The sequence below is a fragment of the Hibiscus syriacus genome, unplaced genomic scaffold (genome assembly GCF_006381635.1).
Source record: "Hibiscus syriacus cultivar Baekdansim isolate YM2019G1 unplaced genomic scaffold, ASM638163v2 tig00116962_pilon, whole genome shotgun sequence".
NCBI lineage: Eukaryota > Viridiplantae > Streptophyta > Magnoliopsida > Malvales > Malvaceae > Hibiscus > Hibiscus syriacus.
Genome location: NW_024063488.1, coordinates 5,860,713 through 5,883,460, shown reverse-complemented (window position 1 = coordinate 5,883,460; position 22,748 = coordinate 5,860,713). Strand labels below are relative to the sequence as shown.

The 22,748-nt window shown below is 33.3% G+C and overlaps 4 pseudogenes; 1 reads left to right on the top strand and 3 right to left on the bottom strand.

Annotated features, from left to right (window-relative positions):
- Nucleotides 1-2,882: 2,882 nt before the first annotated feature.
- On the top strand, nt 2,883-5,215 carry LOC120190172 (annotated as a pseudogene).
- Nucleotides 5,216-6,593: 1,378 nt separating this feature from the next.
- Nucleotides 6,594-8,429, bottom strand: LOC120190337 (annotated as a pseudogene).
- Nucleotides 8,430-14,735: 6,306 nt separating this feature from the next.
- LOC120190540 lies at nt 14,736-16,392 on the bottom strand (annotated as a pseudogene).
- A 2,170-nt stretch (nt 16,393-18,562) lies between these two features.
- On the bottom strand, nt 18,563-22,182 carry LOC120190481 (annotated as a pseudogene).
- Between the last annotated feature and the right edge of the window lie 566 nt (nt 22,183-22,748).

The window sequence follows — 22,748 nt, the reverse complement described above, 5'->3', positions numbered from 1 at the left end:
TCAAATCATTTGACTTTTGCATCCTTGGTTCAACCATTATTGTTTAATTCTTGATAAATACATATTCATTTATTTATTTATAATTAATATTCATTGATTTGTAAAATAATTTTCCCATTTTTTATTAACATTAAATGATTGACTTGTGGTTAAAAAATATTATTCGTGGCGATAAATAAATTATAATATATAATTTACTCAATGAATCATGAATATATTTATTGATAATAATTAAGTTCAAAATACATTTGTATGTCACTACCAATTCTTTGAAAAAGAGGTATTTCAGTTAATAATCGCTTTAAAATTATATATTAACATCTCGTATCTAATATATATATATACATATATTAAAATTATTATAACAACTGCATTAATTTTTATAAATATTGAAAACAATATTTTATTATTATTAATTTTATTAGGATACAGTAAACTTATTTTACTTATAATAATTTATTCTTACCGTCGTTATTAAGTTTCATTTTACAACATTCTTATTTTAATCATATATATGTGATTGTTTTTATGGACTACTAATTAAAAGATATATTAACTTTCAAGCAAATTGGTGGTTGAGTTCAACCTTCACAAGGAAAAGAATAAGATGCTTCAATCTTTTGTTGAAAATGGTGGTTCATGTGTCAACATTTAAATTCTTGCAGCTTACCACAAACTTTTACAAATATGCACTACATGCCATAACATATGTATTCTTTTTAATCTGACATATATGGAACTATGGTGTTTATCGAGCGAGTCGATGGTGAATTAGATAGTGCTCAATCTTTATTTGAAAATGGTGGTTTATGTGTCACCATTTAAATTCTTGCAGCTTACCACAAAGTTTTACAAATATGCACCACATGCCATAACATATGTATTCTTTTTAATTTGACAGATATAGAAATATGGTGCTTATTGAGCGAGTCGATGGTGAGTTGGATAGTGCTCAACTCGTGCTCGTTAAAAAAATTATTGTTCAACCCGATTTGTTGTTCGTTAAGCTCATTAAAATTTTGTTCGACTCGTGCTCGTTAAAAAAACTTGTTGCTAAACTCAATTCGTTGCTCGTTAAACTCACTAAAAATTTTACTTTGTTCTTTAACTATAGGTAAAATCTACTAATATATAGCTTAATATAAACATAAATTAAAAAATTTAACTAAAACAAAATATCGAAGAGTGTATGAAACAATTTCAAGATCTAAACTCCAAAGTACAAATCCACAAATACACTAACTAACATATTAAAATTAAGGTATCAATCCACAAATACATCAAATTAACATATTAAAAACATTTTTGAGAAGAAAAAGAAGTTCAACAATACATAATAAGTACTAAAAACAAGGAAATCAATATCTTTTCACTCCATTGTTGTTTGTAATCAATCTATTAAAAAAATATAAAAAAAATTAACGAGTTATTCGCGAATTTATTGAGTCAAGTTGGACTTTGCTCGAATTAACTCATTAACTCGAGGCAAGTTCGAATTGAACTTTGATAGAATTTTAACCGAGTCGAGTTCGAACAGCTCACGAGTAGCTCAACTCATTAATCATTCCAAGGAATGACTTGTACAAATTAAATTCATTGTAATTATTATAAAATTTTCTTGTCTTTTTATGTAAAGACTTGAACTAACATTTTTTTTTACTAATATGTTAATAATTAGGTAATATTATCTGTTTTTATAATGATATTGGGATCTCTGTCAATTCATATATAAGGGTCAGTGAATGCTTTGACCTCAAATTAATACAATGTCATTTTAGTCTTTTCAAAAAAATTAAATATTATAATATACCCTATAATATAATAGTATAATTATACTATTAATCTCATCAAAAACTACTAATTCTATACTAATGGGAGTTGATTTAAGTGATAAGTAACTTGATATCGCTTTATCAGGTTGTGTATGCAAAAAATTATCGCTAGAAAACTTACCCATCACAACCAAGTGTGCGACCTAGATCAATCTAAATTAGTTAAATCAAACTTTGGAACAAGGAGGGAAAAGGAAAGCTGTTTTCTAAAATGAAAAGTTGGGAAAATCACATTATTCTCTCCTTTTTTAGAATTTCTCCCATTAAATTATGCTTTCCATATGAGGGGCACTTGCTTCAACCGCAGAGTGGAGACACTTCGCAGTGGCCCATAAGCTATTATGGCAATACATTTTCAATCCGATTGGCTTGAAAATTTAGCTGTCTGTCTAAATATTATTAATAACTTTAATGTTTTTGGTGATGAATTCTTTTGGAAGCAACTAAAAAAATACAGGAATCTGCTCAGCAAGCACCAGCGTTTGCCCTCCCCGTAGCTCACTGCAGAAGGAAACTTCCTAGTATTATGTTTATGGATCATCATCCTCACCAATTCTCAACTGTTTTTTTATCTTCTCGTGTTTCCTCCTATCAAGTGGCTCCACATCTTTAGTACTAAGTATAAAACATAATATATATTTGATATTGAACGTCCCTTCACTAATTGGTACCTACCATCTTCTTATAGTTAATGTTCAGTACAATATAGTTACTTCTTATGTATAACATATTCAGCACAACTTTCACTGACTAATTTTGTGAAAAGCCCCTTTCTAGTTAATTTGGAAATATTTTCTGTATATTTAGTAGTTGAGAAGCTTTAGACTTATCTGGAAACGTTAGGTTTCCAAACTGCAACAACCAAACTAAAATAGAAACAGTGACGAATCGCACTGTACATTGACTACGCTGGTTTTGTCGAGAAACTTCAGCTGGTTCTTGAGCCTGGCCCAACTTAATTTTAAAAAAAAATGACACTCGCTAATGGGAGTGTATATAAAAACAAGCTTATCCTATATGCTCAAAAGTCATAAATCAGTCCACAATATATAATATTGCTCAATTCCGAAAATCAAAACTATCTGGTCACATGGAATCTCATGCATATTATCTTCCTTTTCTTGCTGTTTTCTCTCTCTGCATGTCATTTTTTTTCGTTGCGGATGTTGAAGCTTCGACATTGCAAGGCCCTTCACAACAACATTTCGTCTGTTTTTGTCTTTGGAGATTCGACGGTGGATCCTGGGAACAACAACTTTGTGCAGACCCTCTTTAGGAGCAATTTCCCTCCCTACGGAAAGGATTTTAGAGGCCAAACTCCGACCGGAAGGTTTACTAACGGGAAGCTGACCACCGATCTCATTGGTAGGTTGATAATTATTCATTGAAATGAATCGTGGTACTTGGTATTCTTTTATTTTGGCACGTATGTAGCATTATATGCTGCAAATATATGTGAGTTCGTTGTATAGCTTGCTTTGATTATTTTGGTCCATATGGGCAGCTTCATATAGGGATAAAGAATATTTACCACCATATTTGGATCCCAAACTTAGCATTGAGGAGCTGATGACAGGAGTTAGCTTCGCCTCCGCCGGCACCGGATTGGATCCACTTACAGCACAGATAGCTGTTGGCATCTCTCCCTTTCCTTTTTCCTTTGATATACTATAATTTATGAATTATTATTCGATATAGTAATTATAGAATCTCTGAACTTCGCAAATAAGATTAATAAATTCCTTTGTGCCTTATTTAGTTATTTTTTGTCTTTTTTAAATCAACTAAGTTTGAATATTAATTTTTGAATCCCAGAGCGTGATTTCATTACCAAGCAGCTAGAGTATTTTAAGGAGTATAAAAAACGACAGCAATCTGCCATTGGAAAGGAAAGGATGGAAGCTAATATCAAAGCCGCCGTGTTTCTCATCAGTTCTGGCACTAATGACTTCGTAGTAAACTATTTCACCTTACCAATTCGACGAAAGGAGTATTCTGTGTCAGCCTATCAACTGTTCGTGATGCACAATATGAAGCAACTCCTACAGGTTTGGCTTAAGAACTGCTACAATTATTAAGGATATCATAACATAATACTTGATTTAACGAATCAAAATTTCCTATTTATAACAATATAGCATCGAGCGTATTTTAATCTTGTAATTTTAAAATGAGTAGAAATATCTTCAATATTTTTTAGTGATATAAATAGTTGTGTTTAATATGTGGACAGAGATTGAAATTAATTATTTATTTTGATAATCTAGGGTGAATTCAATATAGTATATGTTTAAAGATTCTCAATATTTTGATAATGAACGTTCATACTCATGCATATGCGGTGCTCGAACTCGAGTCTCAAGAGATAATAACAAATCATTTAACTATTGAGATCGTTTGGTTTTTACCTAGATTGAAATTAGATTATATAAAAGTAGATAGAAAATGTATTCCTGCCATACTTTTACCCAAAAAGTCAACTAATCGAGCATGAATTAAAATTGGCTACATCCGTACAAATATTTGTTGGATAATTTAAAGCTAGTTAAGGCTGTATGATAAATGGGAGTCGAGTCTGAGGACTCTGAACCTACTTGTCATAGAAAAAGGATCTTTAGGAATGCATGGGGTCCTAACATTAACTACATGGTTAGTATCCGTATGAGCACCAGCCAATTCTTCCATTGTCTGACTTTATTTTATTGTAATCAACTTTATGGGTAGTCTTTAAGAAGTCGCTTAAATATAGATTTTCAAGCCCTGCAACTTGGAAGAATTGATTTTTATTAGTCAGACAGGATTTATGGGATGAAGGAGCTCGGAGAATCGCCGTTACAGGACTGCCCCCTATGGGCTGTTTGCCGGTTGTCATCACCCTCAATTCCGGAAATGCCACCCTGGAACGTGGTTGCATTGAAAATTTTTCTCGGGCCGGAATGGAATATAACCAAATGCTCCAAATTGAACTGAACTCCATGCAGGGTAGATTAGCTCATCTCGGTGCAAAAATCACTTATATCGACATTTTCACACCATTGGTTGACATGATTCAAGGCCTTGGAAAACATGGTAAGCATAATCTTCTATTTTGTCCTAAAAAGCATAGTGGTTTCTTCTTTGCAATTATATTTCCATTTTCCTCTTAACTTCTCTGTAGATTTCGACGAGGTTAGCCACGGTTGCTGTGGGAGTGGTTTCTTGGAAGCAGGATTTTTGTGTAATCCGGAATCATTTGTGTGTTCTGATGCGTCAAAATATGTATTTTTCGATTCAATTCACCCTACTGAGAAGACATACACAAAATTATTTGAGGCTAATCGTTCTATCATCGATTTATTGATTCGGGACTGATATCTTGTTGATTCATCCGTGATATAATTAAAATTAGCGCTAATATTTCTCTTTTTTTCTTTTCTTTTGCATGTTCTGGTGAAGTAGTCCATTAAGTGATGGGTCACATTTAATTTCTTTTGGCCACATGTAAATTCAATGCAACATAAATTATTGAGAATTTTATATGTGACTGAAATTTTCAGTAAAAAAAAAAAGCTTTATGAATCATAACTAGAGCAGATGCGTTCAACTATTACCTCTGATGCAAAATTAATTCATTTTGTACACTAAATTAAATTCGTCTGCAATTAGATTTATCATGTTTTGGATATGGCGCATAGCCAGGGATAGAGCCATTAATGGCTTGGGTTGTCACACTTTTTTATATAATAATATTTTAAGTTTTTCAATTTAAATATTAATTAAATTAAAATAATTTCCCTTATACTTTTGAAATTTAAGTATATATTAGATTTTTATTTTATGTAAAACAACTTAATTGTTCTTATAGACGACGTCACGAAAATAATATAAACGTAAACAAATTATATTTTTTTCAAATAAATACTATTTAATTTATTGCTGATGATGAATCTCACACACCATTGATAGATTATACGACGTCACATCATTAATAAATAAACAAAAAATCGATTAAAGACTTATAAATAAACGAGTTCGTATACTTGAGCATAGCACGTGAATAATTGTATGCATAACTTAAAATCTATATGGTTTTCAATTATATATAAACTCAAATAAATTGTATAAATATAATAATATTTCACTAATATCTTTATCTAATGCACGAATGTATAAATTATGCATATGGATGATATTAATATATTATTGTTATTTTAAAGTAAAATTCACGAAATAAATATAATAATATAGATGAAGATGATATTAGTATATTTATATATTTTAATAAAATTAATATTAAATTATTTTAAAAATGAAAATATTTATTTTATAATATAATAAAATTTTTATATTTTTTAAAATAAATTGTATAAATATAATAATTTACTTACATTTTATATTTTTTTAACATTTTCTTATTAATAAGACATTGACATATATCATTATCTTATTTGAAGATATTAATTTATTAAAGAATAATTTTTTTAATGTGTCATGTCAGGTTGTCGTTATTAATATAATAATATTTAATAATTTATCGATCAAATACTATCAATAGTTTAATTAAGTGATGACAAAATAATACTATCAATAGTTTAAATGTAACTTTTTAAATTTTAATGATAGAAAGAGAAATTAATTCAAATTCTAATGAACGTTGACGTTATTTACCTGATAAAAAATTATATTTGAGAAGGGTGAGAGGTAAGCGGTAACGGGTGAGGTACTTGCTTGGGGTTTAAATTTGGTATTTTATTCATGGTCCAACTTGTTTTAAATATACAATTATCTACAACTTTAAGCGGTAGAGAGTGTTCTTCAAGTCGTGGATCCACCTAAAGTTGTAGCTAGGCCATGAGCTGTTTCCGGAGAGATTCAATGGCCTGGCCAGCAATTATTTCATACATTCTTTCAGTGGGATGAACAGCATCCCAGAATATATATTTTGATGCATCAGCACATGTGCTCATGCCCTTGCATGTATCTCCATACTCTACAGTCCCCGTCCCGCAACACCCTTTGGATGTCTCAATCAAACCTGTCATTTTTCAATCCCCCCCCCCAAAGAAAATTGATTAGTATTACTACCTTATCTTCTGCATCTTTAACTAAATGAAGAAGAAATAGAAGGGATAGATTAAAAGCTAACCATGTTTTTCTGGGTTATTGACAGCATCCTGAAAGATACCGTAAGCGTCGACGTAGCCAATTTCATCCCTAACGTTTTCCTGGCGATATTCAACTTCACATTTAGCTTGGAATTGAATGATGAGGAGAAATTGTTATACTTCTCCACACATGTTTCCTGGTTCATTAGAGTCTTGATAAGGGGCATACAACCCAGGGCAGGCACCCCAACTACCACTAATCTTGTAATTCCAAGACTTCGCATCGTCTGTAAGAATAAGAAACCAACAGATCTGTAAAGTGTAACTCTTTCAACTAATCTTCAAGTGTAATGGAAGTTCAGAATGGTTGAATGTTAGTGCTCAACATAAGATATAGACTATGTTATAGCAGAGAGAGAGAGCAAGGCACCTTAACGTCTTCAGACATACAAGAGGCCAAGTAATTTTGATACTCTTCCAAAGTATACTGCTTGGGGCGAATGGGTTCTAAGTAGTAGTTTTGAAGAAAATCATTTGTGCCCATACTCAACACAGCTACCGCATTTTTTATAATACTTTCTGCTTTCCTCCCTCCAACCATTTGCCTCAACCGCATCTTATATTCCCTGAAATACTCCAGCTGCTTCGAAAGCGGCAGCACATTCTGTTTCACCAACAAAAACCAAAAGGGAAAATATAATATATACATATATTTATGGTAATGAGAGGGACGAAATTTAAAACTGACAGAGAGATTGGCAGTGAGCTCATCATAACCAGAAGCAGCAGATGCGAAACTAACACCGTGTAAGATATCAACTGGTCTCAATCTCTTGTGAAGGAAGGGTCGAATTGCTTTAGAGTAACCCAAAGCTTCAGCTGATCAATTATTAATAAACAGAAGATGAGATCATCAATATTAAACTAATCATGCATGAAACAGGGAATATTTGCAGTTTTCACTGCTTTTGAATTGACAAAGATGTTTGGCCAAAGAATATCGAAGGTGATCGACTAAATAGTTAGCTCCAAACAATAATACAATACGAAGCTTGTCATCAGCTGCAATCATATATGATTTTTAACATATGAAAGCATCATCGGTAATTGAACCAACGATTTGAAAAAGGTTTTACGTAATACCGCCTACCCGAGACGGGATTTTTTGTACCATGATAAAATATATACGAAAGTAAATTACCAATAAAATCTGTGGCTAGCCTTCCATTGCTGAAGCGTCCAGTTGGGCGGCCTCTGAAGAAGTCTTTCCCATAAGGGAAGAAATTACCCTTCATGGGCGTCGCGATATAGTTGTTGTTGCCTGGATCGACACTCGAGTCTCCGAACACTACCACACAAGTCACGTTGAATTTAGCTGCCAGTAGCTTTACTTGTTGATTATCCAAACCTCCTGAGAGCAGTGGCATAACAGCGGCCAAGGCTAGCGCCAAAACAACTGCTCTCCTCGCCATTTTTTGGAGCTATATCTGGCTTGCTCAAGTTTGGAAAGGGAACCACCTCCGGTATGTTATTCTTTCACTGATGAACTTGCAAACTTAAATAGGCCTCAGACGGTCTGGTTGGTGTTGGTTGAAACATTTAACAGCATCCACCAAATTAGAGAGAATTGCTAGGTAGAAAAATAATTGCATTAAATATTGGCTTTTAACACTTACTGCCATAATACTGTAGGACTTGTAAGGTTGATAATGGATGTTCTATTAACCAGATTTTTAATTTTCCACTCGGTGGAAACCACGTTGCAGGAAATGAGTACGTAGATGTTGAGGAGGATTGTAATCCAGCGGATATCAAGTCATACGAATCTTTCCAGTACCTCGATTCCAAAGTCATAATTTGAACAGTGATTCAATTTTAATTTAAAATAAAAATCATATTACATGAATTTGTTTAATGAAAAATAATTTAAACTCTCATAGTCAACTTTATCCTTTTAATTATAAATTGAGCTTTAAACTTCTCTTTGTAAATTGTCAGATGAAAAACCCTAGCGTCTATTGTTTCCTCCCCTGGCAGCATTTTTTTTTTTTTCACTTGGTTTCAAAGGTGACTGACACAAGACTTAGTGATGGTAGTCGATTTCCTGAATTCTTGATTTTTCATTTAATTTTTATATGCATATTTACGTTTTGTATTTTTTACTTTCTAATAATTATGTTTGTATGGTATGTTCTTTATCGTTTGTCTATTTTTTTAAGGTTGTATTTTATATCGTCTTAACTGATCAAGATGATACATATTTGTTATTCCGTTGATCTTCCCTACTTTGGACCCTCGGATTGGACTTGGACACGTGATTTGCGTTCATAGATAGTTTCTCACAACGCTCGATTCTGATTTGTTGTTATCGTTGGTCTTTTACTATTTTAATCCCATGTTGTGGTTCATTTCTCGATGCAGTCAAATTTATTCGAATCTATATTTTATTCGAGTTTCTTGGATGAGTTTTAACTTTTTCATTGTATAATCATTGAATGATTTCGAGAAACTAATTTATTGTATTAATTGTTATTGAAAAATATTCTAATAATTGTTTAGTTTTTGAACTTCTTTATAATTTTGAATATCTTTTTCTTTTTAATAAAATTAGGGGCTCTATTTGAATAAAAGAACATTGAATTCCATTATTTATATCTGTTCATTTCAAATTTAGAGGTTTGAAATTGATTTATTTTTTAATAATAAATTAAAAAATTAACCAAGTTCAAGAACTAGATTTAAAATCAATTCACTCAATAATTAAATTATTTAAATTCAAATATAATGAAATGATAAACCAAACTAATCCAAATAAATTTTAATGTTTACAGTTTAAAAAGTTTTTAAATTGATACTATTTTATAATTATTTTTTAATTAAAAAAATCTATGCCGAATATAGATATATTTTTAAGCAAAATAAAAATCAAGGTTTGGTTTTGACAACATATCATGAGTAATTAATATCTAAAAGGCATGTTATTAGGTGAGGTCCTTATTCGCCATGTAAATTCCACCAAATTAGACAACCATCAGCATGAAAAATGATTGTGTGAAGATTTAATGATAGTCTGTATAGAAATCAACATAATTTAGTATATGTGAGAAGTTATTCTAAAAAAAATTAAGGAAAAGAGTAGTAAAAAAAAGTAATAGTCGATCCACAAGGACTTAGAAAATTCTCAAATTTAAGTTTGAGTTATCTATGATCCAAGCAATCTGCAATAAAATAGAATAAATGGGGGGGTTTTGATGGAAAAAGAATTGGATAGGAAAAAGTAATTTATAGTGAAAATAAAGAAGATAGAAATGTAAATTTGAAAATAACTATGGTAAAAAGCAGCCTCAAACATCGCTTTGATTCAATTCGTTTCTGATCATTGAAATGGATTTTTACTTCGTGATTCACATCGGTTACAGTTTGAAATGCTCAAACCTTATAACTTGCTTTTCACTTCTGTAATCGATTTTCCCAAGGCCAATCTTTGGAACTCAAGCTTTTAATTGAACCAACTATGATAATTGTCCTTAGCACAAAAATTTTAGTTTGGAAAAAGTCCGACTCGGACTATGTTGTGTCGCTGAGAATCGAATCCGATCTCAGTTTTCCTTAACAGATTGCCGCTAAGTGTGTTAACAGGAAATCGGATATACTACTCACCGATCTTTCCTCCAAACTTTAAATCAGAACAACATTCAAACCAATGTCGATTTATTGAAATGAAAGTGTTTTGATTTTAAAGGATAGGTCGATTACCTATCCAAGTTTCCAGAAAAATGAGAATGACATCCTAAAGATGTCAAGTGCTTTTCAATTCTCACATATTGAATCAAGTCATTGCTTAGCCTTTTGACTTATAGAAAATTAGCTAAGCATGACAAGAGTCGTACTTAGCATTTTAAAAAATAAAATTAAAAATAAAAATAAAAAAATGAAAACGAAAGAAGAAGAACAAAACTTTTTTTATAAAAAACGAAATCACCGAAAGTTACTGAATCTAAAAACAAGTGTGTTATGAGTCTTATCCCAAGGGTATTTATAGCTTCTAAAATCCTAGAAATATGAAAAAATAAAAATAATCCTAAAGATAATTTCAAAATGTTTTCAAATTCAAACTTTAAATTTGAAAAACAAATTCTCTTAAGATATCTATGCCCGTCCACCTTTTAGAAGGTACTACTAAATCTTCTAGAAACTGCTACTGACTGAACCTTCTAAAACATACACTCATCAATATGAATTAGTAAAAAAATAATTTCATTTATTTTAAGGCTATATTAGTATTTATTTGAATTTTTATCATCATTCCAATTTTAAATTTATAGTATACTAATTATGCTTTATATCACATAAATTATTTTCAAAATTATATAATAATTGAATTTTTTTATGTTACTATTTTTTTGAACAATTTCTATTTAAAGGGGGAAAAATAAAATTTTGTTCATATGAATATTAATCCTATAACCAGAAAGAAAGAGTGTGAACTGAGAATTTTAACCATTACTTTAGAAATTGTTAACACCTTAAGTTAAATCTATAATCAAACGTAGTATTAATGATATATAGTGCTTATTAAAGAGTAGAGCAAATAATTAAAGTGGACCTCTCCTTGTCCAAGAACATATTATTTAAATTTGGATCCGTTGGAAATTTAAAGGGTGGAAACAGTGTAAAATGTTGGGTATCTAGCCGTTGCCATATATATATATATATATATTTGGATAAATTGAATTTATTATTCAAGAACCAAAGTCTGGTACAAGCACTTCCAGTAACAGATACGAATCAAACTAATTACAGCCTACATACAGAAGAATTATCGGTTAACCTATACTCAAGCATTATAAAGTTGAATATTAACATAATTTAATTGGTTAATTTTCTTTTCTCTGAATTGAATCCCTACTATCTCTTTGATAGATTTAAAGATATCTTCAGGTGGTCTGAAGCATCCTTGAAAAAGACGCTTGTTTCTATTGGCAACGCGTTGACACATATAAAATCGAAAATGCTGGCTCCAAATCATCTGATTTGCTTGCCCTAAATGCCGGATTGGTTCTAACCAAAATGTAGCTTATTGATTGCGTTTGCACTACTCTTTGGTTTAAACTGGCCACGCCAACTACCACAATATATATATATAAACGAACATAAAATTTTATATTAGGTGATGCTTTTTTACAATTTTAGGAGGGAATAAACTTATAAAATTTCAGGGAAAGAAAACATATTGTCAATAGAACATACATAGAAAAATTTAAAATATATGATAATTTTAAATTTTTAGTGACGACTGTCCCACTCATTGTATTGTGTGAATTCATGTATATAAATATATATCTTAAAAGCCGCTCAATCCCTACTATGGTGTTGGATTCATGCTTCATTTGGATGATCCACGTGAAGTTTAGTCTAATATATTTAGACCACATTAAATTAAAAAGTCAAAATTCAAAGTTAAAAATTATGGATCCTTTTGATCTTCATCGTAGGTAAACAAAACAGCTATTATCGTTTTCAGCAGTGGATGCACTAAGCTGCTAGGACTCAAGTGTATCTATTTATTTTGGAGAAATAATTAAATTTAGATTAATATGTTAAGCGAAAAAATTATATACCCATCCTTTTTTAAGAAAAGAATATTAAAATTTGGGATCTTATTTTTTAAATTTATAGGTTTTCCATTGAATTTTGAAGCCCTGTTGGTCATGCACTGTATGGATTGAATTTCTGGCGGCAGAAGTAGTTGTTTTTAGTGTTGTTCCGATTTTTTTGGTTGTCATAATGCGTTAAGCTACTCGACCCAATAAAACAATAAATGCAGGGCGTGAATACTTAATATTAGAAAAAAAAAACCTATTCATGAATCATGATATTTATTTTCGTAAAGTCGTTCCATTTTAAATATTGCATTATTTTGCTTTGTTTATAACTGAATAAAAACTGATAAAAGCAAGGTGGGTGTCGAATACAACAAATAATAATATTTGCTTTTAGAAATATAAATTTGTAGTAGCGGTAAGCAAGGTCAAATCCATAGGGAATGGATAAACTTATTTTAATGAAAATTAAAACAAATAAAAGGGATTTTAAAATTGATAAAAAATCAAAAAGAAAAAGCATTTAAAATCAACTAAAAATTTAAAGAGATCAATATCAATAAAATATCCAACTAAATGTATTATTTCAGAATTGGTTCAGAGAATTGATCATAGATGCAATGATAAAATCTTCTACTTTTCACTAAATTGTTTATGGTTATTAAGAAGCTCTAACAACCCGTCTCTCCTTAGTTTCTCGATAATCAAGAGAAGCTCTTTGATTATTTCCCTTGTTAATGAACAATCCTAGACAATCTCTTAAGATTTAATCTACCAACAACATTAACCACTAGAGGGACCACCAATTCTAGCCAATGAATACACAAGCGCGATTCATTTAGACTAGGTTATATACCTTCATAACATAATCAAAATCAACTATGTTACTTTATCACTATTATTAGAACGTTTAAACAATTACGGATTTAAAGTTCTAAATGACAATTTATCAACCTGATAATTGAACAACGGGCCCTTTACACAATCAATCAAGACAATAATTCTTAATAAAAACAGAAGATATATAAATAACAAAGAAGTAAAAGAACAATGAAAATTATTTAGATCTCACAATCCTTGAAGAACCAAAACTTCAATTATCCTCCAGTTGGAACAAAAGTATTTAGCCACTCATAATTGAAAGAACACCAAAAGAAAAACTTAAAGAAAACCTAATGAAAATTTGATGCCCTAGCTCCCCTTTTATAAGGATTTTCCGACTCTAGATAAGGAAGTTTCCCTTGAAGAAGATCCCACAAAAATATGAATTTTAAATACCATCATACTTTTCTAAAGATAAGAATAATTCAAAAGAGTCTTCCAGCCGTCATTAAACTCTTTTTCTCTTGTAAATTCGTAACCCTAATTTAGGGTTGTACATACTGGTAAGGCGAGCCCACGCCTTAACTGAAGACTTCTTATGCGATAGCTCATGATGAATAAGCCGTGCCCATGCCTTATGTGAAAACCTCTTTTGGTCTTGTCAACTTTTTGAATTCCGATTTTTCTTTCTTAATTTGGGGATTTTGCGAAGATCATGTTAATCATTAGATTTTCAACTTGTTTTATCTAAATCTTCAACCTAATCCACAAAATACGAAATATAATTAAAATCCATGATTTAAGCCATTTTAGTTATTCAAATATGAGGAAAATATCATAGAATATATGTCTAATATGCATCTTATCAAAGCATTAGAAATCATTCACATAATGCGTGTGATGTAATCTATAGTTTAACAAAATAATTTGATAAAAGCAAAACAGGAGATTAATATTAAGTTGAACATGAATTTACAACTTGATTTTTACCATCTTCTATTCTTTTTAAGGTTTTACGAGCGCAATTATCGTGAAAGCGTTTTCTAAAGCACACATAACAATAACTACTTCAAATTTTGACTCTAAATCTGAAGACGCTTTATGATTTTGAAGGTCAAATATGTCCGTTTTGGTAGTTTTTTTTTGGGTACACTCCGTTTTGGTAGTTTATGTAAAGGAAATAGTAACTTAAAATGAAACAGGAGCATCAGTTTAATGGTGAAATCTACCAAATTTCCTGCTAAGATACTTCAAAAAAAGAAAACATTTGAGAGGTAATGGAAATAAAATGTCCCATCTCCCGAGCCCCGATTCAATTCTCTAGATATGCACACAATCCCAATCAATAAATAAAAGAGCCTACAACTCAAAAGCAATCTGAAAGGGGGAAAACCAAAAAAAGGAGAGAGGAAACAAGCTGCTTCACATGTGCATACTACAAACTTTCCGTTTCTCTCCATGTCTTCTTCCCCTTTTGACACCAATTGAGCCCATTTTGTCCATAGCCGCCGAGAAGGCCTGGAAGAACTTGGCCTTGTCTTGACCAAAAGATTGTACTATAGGCTTCGTCCTCTGGTCCAAAAACAGACCTTGGTCCGAAGCTAAAAGCCCCAATTTGATCTGTAAATTTGCGTAATAAGCATGGTCGAATGCAAATGGGGTAGTGACGTCAATGGAGCCACAATGTCAGTATTGCCAGCAACTTGTGGGCATGACATTTTCAGGGCCTTTAGTAGCCTTGGATCAATGGAGGGATCAGCCTGCTTAGTGCCTTTATAATTGTAGAGTCGGTCCAAAAAGTTATTGCAGTGGGCAAAGCCGATAGTGTGCGCTCCCGAGAGCACAACCAGTCCTGGATACTTAACCCCTTCGAGCTAAAGAGTTTGATCAGTTGATCGACGCTTGAATTTGCATGTGGGAGGTTGTAGGGTACCCTGGATGCCATTGATATTTTCCCATCCCACCTTCCTGTCTTCACCGGGTAATAAGGTCCCCCAGCCTGGAGCACATTTAATTTCGATATCAGATCATCATAAAACTAATGCCCAATAGATAATAATAAAACCAACAGATTCGATTTTCTTAACATTGATAATGATATAATAAAATCTAACAATCTTGGATACATAAAGATCAAGTCAACAGCAGGCAGGACAAGCTTAGCGGTAGATCATTGTCTGTAAATGAACAATTTTCGTTGCTGACAAATTAGGCCCATAAAACATGAATATCTTTCGTGTCTTATTAGAACACAGCGTGAACTGTTCAAGTATAGCTGTACTGCAGAAATAAGTATATAAAATTTTCACCAATCCTTCGGCTCTAGAAGCATCAGCCAAATTGGAAAACATGCAAACAAATATAAATTAATTTCTTTTTTTTCTCTTCTTTTTCCTTTTGTAACAGAGATAATATCAAATGCATGTGAAGCAATCGACAGTAAAAATGAGTGAAAATGGTTGAACTAACCAAATGGATAAAATCTCTGTTGATATTGCAAGAATATCAGCGCAAGAAACAATGCCAGGGCATTTGCTCTCCACCAATGTCTTGGCTCTTGTTATTGTATCAAACCCCTCTGTTCTCAGGTCCTTGTTGTCCTCTGCATCTTTCTCTGCTAATATTTTACTTCCAGGCTGTGTTGCTATAAGGATAGACGCATCGCAGCCCTACAAAATATAACATAGATCAATCATCTGCTAAATCTTATCTGGTTGGAAATCCCAGGGACCATTGTAGCATTGATGCTAATATTTGCATGTATGTGTAAAAACTAATCAATAACTGCATATAATTAGCATTACTTCAACAAAGCAGTCATGGAAGAAGAGCGAATAGTTGCAGGTGCAGAGACAGGGGCTTCTTGAATTGTTGGGAGTTGACGAGCTGTTGAGGCATGATTTTGCATGATAATTGACAGAAATCTGGCGTGGGCGGCGTTTGCCATTGGTGGTGATGGATAGACTATTGGAGAGTTTAGGGTTACAAAGAAAATGATGAAAAACAAGTGAAAACGAATAAAGAAGAAGAAGATGGAGAAAGGACAGACATGACTGTATTGTTTGTTTGGTCGGCAGCTCAGGAAAAATAATGCAATAGTAGTGGAGAATATAAAGGTGTTAGACCAGGTGTAAATATGCTTGGAGTGGGACAAATTGCCTAAACCATAAACGAAGATAATCAACTCCCGTGAACCCAAAAGTACATGAATGCTAGGGAAAAGGGGATTTTCAGCTAGTAATAGATTGCCCTTTGACACATTCTGATTATGACTAGAATATAAGCAAGGATCTGCTTATTCATAGCCATATTAGAAATCAATAATAGATATGTCGATGATTCCTCACGGGTTCGTGTAATGATTAAAATTCACATATAGGTTTACCTCTTCTATATATTTATTTATATATAACCATTAAGATGATATTGAACAGGTTTATGGTTGGAATTTGTAGATTTATATGTAATCTTTCTCTTACCAAGTGATTTGGTTTTAGCATCTTGGTAGTTAATTAACAGTGAGGACGCAAATACATGATATAAAAAAACCAGAAGGCTCGGTAAAAGCAGTGAAGCTAATGGTTAGAGATCGTACTGAACCCCACTAGCCAACCAAACCTTGAGCTCTTAAATGCAATGCATGTGCAAACGAGGGAAATCACCAAATCATAAATAACTCTTTTGATAAACAGATTAATCAGATTCAGAGGCATTTGCTTTTTATTCTCTCTCTATAGGTATGCGTTAATTGCTATTTTACTTACCCTTTTCAGTCATGTCTTGAGTGCGAGGTAACCTTTTCCCTGTGACCCTATTAAAGCTGCTTGCACCATCTCACGCTCGAATTTCATTTTTTCCCTTTCTTTTTGTACCCACTAAATTTTATACATTAGAATATACATTCCTAGCTAAGGTAAGCTCTTACTTTTGGCTTGTAGATTTGAATACGGATTGTCATTATGCTTATTTTTTTAACTCAATATTCATTTTTTGTCTAATTAACTCATATTCGAGTATGTTCTATATACTTTATGAACATATTTTACAACCCAGATTTTGTCACATTTGAACTTTGGTCCCAATTCCCAATGTGGTTTGAGTAAACGTATTTCTCTTTTAGAGAGTGGGTGAAACTGCAAAAAGGCAAAATGATGTGTCAGCATATAAATCAGGTGTGGTTGTGGCTTTCATGTGTGGGAGTAATGTTACATTTGTATAAAACCGATTTTTAACTGCCGAATTCTGTTGCTTTTTTCATTGTCTTATAGCCTGTTATGATGGTTAATCTGGTCCAGTTCTAACTTCCAGATAATGACCTCTTGTGACAGTTTTAAAGTCCATGCTTTCATTTTAAAAAAAATTATGAAAATCATGGGCAACTGAGATTGCTCGGAGTTTTCCTGTCAAAAACAGAAGAGCCAATGTTTCGATTATTGAAAAGACAAGTTGGCAGTGGCAAACTGGAACAATTTTTATTTAAATTTTTCGGCCAATAGAAACATTTTTTTTATTAATTTAATTAATAGGAAATTTCAGAACAAGGAAATGTGAAACGAAGTACATTGTCGTTAGGCTTGTTTCTTTAATATATTAATTAAACCTGATTAGATTCGGTTTGTCCGTCTTGATGGAGCCGTTCTTTTGTTGCCTTGTTGATGGTGGCCTCCTTGCAAGATGTAAATTTTGGTGGCCTAAACAACAAACTTTTTTCTAAGATGGGAAAACAGTTTCTGGTTTCATCTAATAAGACGATTGATTTATTTTTGTGATGGGTTAATTCATTAGTTTGTGATATTATTTAACCTATGATTCGACATAGGGATGTTGAAGCTGCTGAAGTGGCAGGTACTAACTAAGGCGGTTAGAGCAGTTAATTAGTTATGCAGTATAATTGGACTTTGATTGCCAATTTGGTTAGGCACAATGGGCTATAAAAAAAAAGCAGTGTTGGCTGGCCCGAAACGCTATTTTTTTTTTCTGATGGCCTACATTGTTAATATTCTTCTAGTCCAAGTTCCTTTCTAGATAACTAAATTCTACTTAATTGTAATATGCAGTAATTCTCCGATCAGCACCTCCGGTTGTCGTCAGGCACCGTTCATAAAGGGAAAATGTTTTCTATACTACAGTTGTCATAATCATGTTATGGTTTATTGTATCATTCCTGTTGTAGCAATGAATGCAGTAAGGCAAAGCATCTGGCTTTTGCAGTACAAAGAGCATTGGAAATGTCTTCTTGCCAGAGTTTCAATCTATTGGCCATTCTTGCGCTTGCATGGATGATTAATTGAAGGAGTTTAACAGACATTTTGGCTCCTGATTTCCAAATTTCTTACAACTGTAGGAACCAGGAATCCTAATTGAACATGAAATATGAACCAAACTATCAATAAAAACTCAGTCAATGATAGATCCTTTGTCATTCTGAGTTCGCAGCGGCATCACAATCTCAGTATCTGCTTGTGATGCATTGGGATTCTCCATGTTAGCGTGAATTGGGCTCTGATCATAGTCCGACGTTGAAGGGCTCCATTCATTGGTATCTGGTGGTTGATAAGGAGCTACTGAAGCTTTCTCTCGAATTGAAACTAGATTCCCATGATAAAGATATTTGGCAACTCGAACTGCCTTGATCCAGACACTCCCATCTACATCATCCCCTAGGCGATGGTAATATTTCTTTAGCAAGTGAACGAGGTAGTATAGCAAACAAATGGTGGATGTAGCCCAGATACAAGGTAGAGACCCCAGAAACTGCAGACACTCAAGCTATCGGTTTTGTTGGTGTCGGTTACATCGGCTGAACAATCTAGTGAAGGAGCAAACCATTCTCTTCCAATGACATCAGAGTTCCATTTTCAGATAACTTTAAATGGCTCTTGAAGCATCTTTAGCTATAGGAGAACCTTTCTGAAATACCTACATAGAGAATTACGCAAGTTCTTTCTCAGTAATTTTTTTTTAACTTTTTTAATCTTTTCCTAGTAATTTCTTGTATTAAGTTATAGTAATAATATAATGTACTCACAAAGCCTAGACCACCAAATCTGTAGGTAGGTGTGGAAGTGGTGAATTGGTTGCAGTACTGACGAAGGAAAACTTTTCCATAAGGTAGTTCAAGAAAGCAGCAGCAATATGGTTGCTTGAATTCCCCTTCATACTTATATTGACTGTTGACGTTTTCAATGTTAGAACTTTTAAACTCAAGTACCTGCTCCAAGTATGTCCTAACAAATGAATCTCCATCACAGCCAATTTTCAAGTTGGCCTTCTTTAGCGATTCAATCTTTAATATTTGGTCCCAATCGCTTGACAGTGAGCATTGATGTTAAGCTAGCGGTGTAGCTTGAGTTCAACCAGCACAACAAAGAGCCACACCACAACCACAACCGTGTGAGGTTACTATAAATCTTCTCCCCTGCAAAAGTCAAATCAAGGGAAGCATATGAACGGATGGTTTTAATTTAAAAGCTGAATGTAGGATTGGGGACCATTCATTTATTTTATCTTTGAATTTTATGCCATATTTTGCTGTCAGCCATAGGTTAGTCCAATTACCATTAATGCTCTCGTTAATACTATTCGAGAGTTCTTGGTTTGGCAATGAAACTTACTGTGAGCGAAGAAAAGAGAGGAGAAAGTGAACCAAAGTGCAGTTCCAATCTGATTGTTCCAGGGACCGCTAAACTCAGGGTTGGACTGGTGCTCCAACATCCAAACAATGAACATTGTGTAGATTAAGATGGAGGCGGTGACCAACCACATTTCCGTCGTGAAAGGTTTCAAGAAAATCCATGCCGAGTCCTCGGACTTTGCCGGAACTATCATGGACAACCCCGACTCTGCATATGGCTGAGTAAATTCCACATAATCGCCCTCGTAGCTATCTGCCCTCGTAGCTAGTATAGTATGTCACCGACAGCTGCATCATAAGTCTTCCATTGATTTGGTACACAAGAAGAAAAAAAACAAAAACCTCATAAGAAGAAAAGTATAACCGAATCATTAAAAAATCAAGGAAATTTAAACATAAGAAAAAGACGTTCAAGGGGTATTCAATTAAGTAAATAAGTTGTCTCGTTTTTTAATTTTTAAAACTGAATAGAAATATTATTAACAAAAAGATTGAGAAACATGAATTCAAAGATAAAGAGATATTACCTTGTTGTAGACTTGTTACAAGTTCATCTATGTGCCATTGTGGGGATCAATCGATAAGGTAGATCATAGCCTAGCTCACCAAGAACTTCATAGAAAAGCTCATGCAGAAACCATCATAGTGCTTTTGGCCGGGATTTTACCATCTTCAATTTACAAATTTCTCAAATGAGGTCTAGCTGGAACTCCAATAATCAAAGTTTTTTATCTGGGCATTGCCCATCCTTTTGGAACACCTAGCTTAGGATCACCAGCCAGTGACTCTACGAGCCAAGATTCAGATATATCACCAATAACCTGTTTCGTTTTCTCTACAAGGTTTCTTGAGAACCCGATCCTGGCAACCAGAATCCAACTCTTTATACTTTTTGCCAACCACGTTCACAATCCTTAGTATAGGATCATGCGACAGCTTGCCTTCTTTGAACATATTTCACCGCTTAAACCTGTAAAATTGCTTGAATTATTTTTTTCAACAAAGCACTTGGACTGCTTTCATTACTTTTTGATTCCTCCATAGCCTGCATAATGATTCCAATGCTATCATATGCCCGTAAGGAGTTAAGACCTGGTTGCAAATTATCTTCCTCATGATATTCATTTCTGAAAGTTGTCCGGAACTTGGGATAAAATCTCTTGTAAAGACTAGTATTCTCAGAATAGTAGGTCTTGATTCCTAAAGTACCTTCCATGAGGAAATTACTGAACTGTTAAAAGAGTCGAGGTAACTCGAGATGGTCTCTGTAACTATCCAAGCTGAGTTGGTTCCCACAAGTCCACTCTCCTTAGCTTTTTGAAACAAATGTATTGTCATTGAACAATAAAAACCCGGGATGAGTAGCTTCATCACCTCCCCTTGGACAACTTCATTCATATTAGGTTTGGCAGAGAAGAAAATGGAGGAAGAACCAATCGGTGTTCAATCTCGGAGCCCACATGTTGAAGAGTCTCAGAAAGAGCGAACTTCCCAGATTCACTACTAAAGGCATCGTCTTCGTAAATAACTATAACCCTTTTCCAGCTGAATAAACCACGATAGCCGCAATGCATTCCATTTGATGAGAATCTTCGTTAGCCATTGTTACCAAGAAGGGCCAGCGAGTGGTTGCTAATGGAGGTGCGATGGCCGGTTTTGCGAAAGAAAGAACTGGAACTTGAGCTCGGCCTCCAATATCACCAACCATAACTGCTTCTTCCCATGTCTCCAGGCCAACGATCACTTCAACTTGTTTTTCTTGGATCAATTTCTGAGCTGTTATCAAATTTAGTAAATGTTCCATTGAAATCTGATGATTCAGAGTTGAGACTAACACAAGGCAAGCATATTTATTTAGATAGAACAATGGCTTACCAGCAGTAGCAGCTACGAAGGGATTTCTTCCAGAATCCTGAATAAAGAGGGATAGTTTGTGATTGTTTGAATCGTTGTTATTGAAACTTTCAACCGCAACATCCAGTGCAGTTTTCTCTTCTCTTCCACTACGCGAATGAAAATCGATGATCGCACCGATTTTAACAATCTTGTTATCTTTCGTGGTCTGGTCACCATAAGAGAGGACGATCAGAAGAGATACGAGGACGAAGGAGAAAAGCCAAAGCTTCAAAATTCTGTTGGCAAAAGTGATACAGCGAAATCGAGGGAATTGGCATTTGAAATCGTAGCAAAAAGTATCGTCCATGTTGTTCAAGAACTCCTAAAAATATAGTATACGAAAGTAAAAGCTTTCTTATAGCATATATCATAATATGTAAAGACCGTCTGAACTATCAAAGCCTTTAAGTGCAAACAAAAATGTTGTTTTGGAGGCAGCAAAAAATTAAATATGGCCATCCTTGGACTTGGTCTGCCAAGAAAACACAAGTATGACTTCACTAGTCAATATCTATGCATACAACGTGAGAATTACGGCCAATAACCATTAATTACATTGAATCGGCACAGGAGATGCTACCACTACAGCAAAAGTGTTCTATAGCGGCGTTTCTAGGGAGAAAACGCCACAAAATTTAAGCATTTCACGGCGTTTATAAAAAAATTGCCAAAAAATATACTTTAGTGGCGTTTTTTTAAACAAACGACGTAATAGAGTAGTAATTTAGCGGCGTTTATAACTAAAACGCCGCAATAGAGTTGTTTATAGTGACGTTTCTTCAACAAACGCCGTAATAGTTTGTTAATTTTGCGGCGTTTGTATAAAAACGTCGCGATAATGTTGTTTATAGTGGCGTTTATTCAACAAATGACGCTA